Source organism: Sorex araneus, chromosome 2, assembly GCF_027595985.1.
Source record: "Sorex araneus isolate mSorAra2 chromosome 2, mSorAra2.pri, whole genome shotgun sequence".
Lineage (NCBI taxonomy): Eukaryota > Metazoa > Chordata > Mammalia > Eulipotyphla > Soricidae > Sorex > Sorex araneus.
The window spans coordinates 333,112,126-333,116,024 of record NC_073303.1 but is presented as its reverse complement, the minus strand read 5'-3'; positions in this window follow the sequence as shown (position 1 = coordinate 333,116,024).

Genomic DNA, 3,899 nt, shown 5'->3' with positions numbered 1-3,899 from the left:
AACCCATCCCTTCACCAGTGTCCATTCTCCACCACCAATAAACGCAGCATCCCTCCCACCCCCCAACCCCATCTCCGTCCACCACCCTGTCTCTGTGGCAGGGTATTCCCTTTTGTTCTCTCTCTCCAATTGGGTGTTGTGGTTTGCAATAGGGGTGTTGAGTGGCCATTGTGTTCAGTCTCTAATCTACTTTCAGCACACATCACCATTCCCCCAAGTGGCCTCCAACCACATTTCACTTGGTGTTCCCTTCTTTATCTGAGCTGCCTTTTCCCCAGAATGTGAGGCAAGCTTCCAAGCCACAGAGTTAACCTCCTGGTACTTATTTCTACTATTCTTAGGTGTTAGTCTCCTACTCTGTTATTCTATATTCCACAGATGAGTGCAATCTTTCTATGTCTGTCTCTCTCTTTCTGACTCATTTCACTTAGCATGATACTTTCCATGTTGATCCACTTATATGCAAAGTTCATGACTTCATTTTTTCTAACAGCTGCATAGTATTCTGTTGTATAGATGTACCAAAGTTTCTTCAACCAGTCATCTGTTCTAGGGCACTTGGGTTTTTTCCAAATTCTTGCTGCGATGAACATATAAGTGCAGATGTCATTTCGACTATACTTTTTTGCTTCTTCGGGGTTTACTCCCAGAAGTGGTATTGCTGGGTCAAATGGGAGCTCAATTTCTAATTTTCTGGGAAGCGTCCATATTGTTTTCCAGAAGGGTTGAACCAGTCGGCATTCCCACCAGCAGTGTAGAAGGGTCCCTTTCTCCCCACATCCTCTCCAACAGCGGTTGCTTTTGTTCTTTTGGATGTGTGCTAGTCTCTGTGGTGTGAGGTGGTATCTCTTGGTTGTTTTGATCTGCATCTCCCTGATGATTAGTGATGTAGAGCACTTTTTCATGTGCCTTTTGGCCATTCATATCTCTTCCTCGGGAAAGTTTCTGTTCATTTCTTTGCCCCAATTTCTGATGGGGTTGGATGTTTTCTTATTGTAGAGTTCAACCAGTGCCTTATATACCCTTGATATCAACCCCTTATCAGATGGGTATTGGGTGAATATTCTTTCCCATTCTGTAGATTGTCTTTGTATTCTGGTCACTGTATCTTTTGCGGTGCAGAAGCTTTTTAGTTTAATGTAGTCCCATTTGTTTATCTCTGTTTCCACTTGGTTGGCAAGTTGCATGTCATCTTTGAAGATACCTTTATCTTCAATATCGTGGGGGGTTTTGCCAACCTTGTCTTCACTGTACCTTATGGTTCATGGTCTGATGTTAAGGTCTTGAATCCATTTTGATCTGACCTTTGTGCATGGTGTCAGGTCGAGATCTAAGCCCATTCTTTTTTTTTTTTAATTTTTTATTGAGTCACCATGTGGAAAGTTACAAAGTTTTCAGGTTTAAATCTCAGTTATACAATGCTCGAATACACATTCCTTCACCAGTGCTCATATTCCACCACCAAGAATCCCAGTATAGCTCCACCCCACCCCCCCACACCCCTAACCCCCCCACGGCCCTAGCCCCCCCACCCTTAGCACCCCCCCCCGCCTGTGTAACTAATAAATTTCACTTTACTTTCACTTTGATTGCATACAATATTTCAACAAAACTCACTATTATTGTTTGGAGAGTCTCTCCCCTAAAGTCAGACCTGCTGAAAAGGAAGCATTAGATAATTTGTTTTCCATTGCTGAGGATGAAGAGGTATGAGGTCGAGTGACCACACTTAGCGGCCTCTCAGTTTTGGGATTCTGTAATTTAGTATTTTAGTAACTAAGTCCAGAGAGATATCTGCCAGAAGTTGCATCGTTGCCAACTTGTACTTCTCAGTTACATTATATTCCACATATGAGTGCAATCTTTCTATGTCTGTCTCTTTCTTTCTGACTCATTTCACTCAACATGATACTTTCCATGTTGATCCATCTATATGCAAATTTCATGACTTCATGTTTTCTGACAGCTACATAGTATTCCATTGTGTAGATGTACCAGAGTTTCTTTAACCAGTCATCTGTTTTGGGGCACTCTGGTTTTTTCCAGATTCTGGCTATTGTAAACAGTTAAGCCCATTCTTTTGCATGTGATTGTCCAGTTGTGCCAGCACCATTTGTTAAAGAGGCTTTCCTTGTTCCACTTCACATCTCTTGCTCCCTTATCAAAGATTAGATGGTCATACATTTGGGGTTTGTGTGTAGGGATATTCCACCCTGTTCCGTTGGTCTGCAGCTCTGCCTTTGTTCCAGTACCATGTTGTTTTAATTATTACCGCTTTGTAGTAAAGTTTAAGGCTGACTAGGGTGATGCCTCCCATTGTCTTTTTCCCAAGAATTGTTTTAGCTATCCGTGGGCGTTTGTTGTTCCATATGAATTTTAGGATTACTTGATCCATTTCTTTGAAGAATGTCATGGGTATCCTTATTGGGATCACGTTAAATCTGTATAATGCTTTGGGGAGTATTGCCATTTTGACAATGTTGATTCTCCCTATCCATGAGCAGGGTATATGTTTCCATTTCCTCGTGTCCTCTTTTATTTCATAGAGTAGTGTTTTATAGTTTTCTTTATAGGGGTCTTTTACTTCCTTGGTTAAGCTGATTTCGAGGTATTTGATTTTCTGGGGCACAATTGTGAATGGGATTGCTTTTTTCATGTCCCTTTCCTCTGCCTCATTATTTGCATATAGGAAGGCCATGAATTTTTGGGTATTGATTTTGTAGCCTGCAACTTTACTGTATAAGTCTATTGTTTCTAAGAGTTTCTTAGAAGAGGCTTTAGGACAGAAGCTTATTTCTTAGAGAACAAAAGAGTCTCTAACTTCTTCCATGTCTGACACCTGGACCCTCTTTGAAAGGATTACCTGATTAGGTCAGGCCCATCCAAAATCACCTCACCTTTGATTGACCTGAAGACAACTTAATAACTGCAAAATAACTTCACCTTTATCAAATAGTGTAACATAATCACAGAAATGAATTCCATCATAGTTACATGTATCATTCACACTCAAGGGAAGAGGTTTATGCAAGGGAGCATAAACTGGTGGAAGAATCTTGGGAGAAAGAGAGCATCTTCCACCTACCATAGGCTTTTGGGGTTGGGGTTTTTTATTTGTTTGTTTGCTTGGAGGTTACACCAGCAATGATCAGGACTTACTCCTGATTCTCAGCTCAGGGATCACTCCTGAAGGGAGTTGGGGAACCATATGGGATGCAGGGGATTGAACCCAGTCAATTGTGTACAAAAGACAGGGCCCTATTGCTGTACTATTATTGCTATGGCCTTAGGCTATGGTTTTTGAGTGATCTTCCTGATCTCCCAATCCCCATTCATGATTCTTCCTTCCTTCCTTCCTTCCTTCCTTCCTTCCTTCCTTCCTTCCTTCCTTCCTTCCTTCCTTCCTTCCTTCCTTCCTTCCTTCCTTCCTTCTTCTTTTTCTCTCTTTCTCTCATGGGGGTCGCTACACCAGGCAGTGGTCAGGAGCTATTTCTGGGTCTGTTCTTGGGGATCACTCTTGCTAATGCTTGAAATGTCACGGATCAAATCTGGGCTTCCCACATTGAGCTCTTTCATTTACTTGTTCATGAGCTCCATCTCTCTTTTCCTCTCTCCTCACTCTCTCTCTCTCCTCTTTCTCTCTCTCCCTCCCTCTCTCCCCCACCTTCTCTCTCTCTCTTCTTTTTTTAATTGACTCACTATGAGATACAGTTACAAAGTTGTTCATGGTGGGGTTCAGTCAAACAAAGTTCCAACACCCTTTCCTTTACCTCTTCACCAGTGTACATTTGTCACAACCAATGCACCCAACTTCCCTCCCCCTCTCTCTTTCTTTTTTCTCTCTCTCTTTCTCTCTCTTTCTTCCTTTCTTTCTTTCTTCCTTCCTTTCTTTCTTTCTT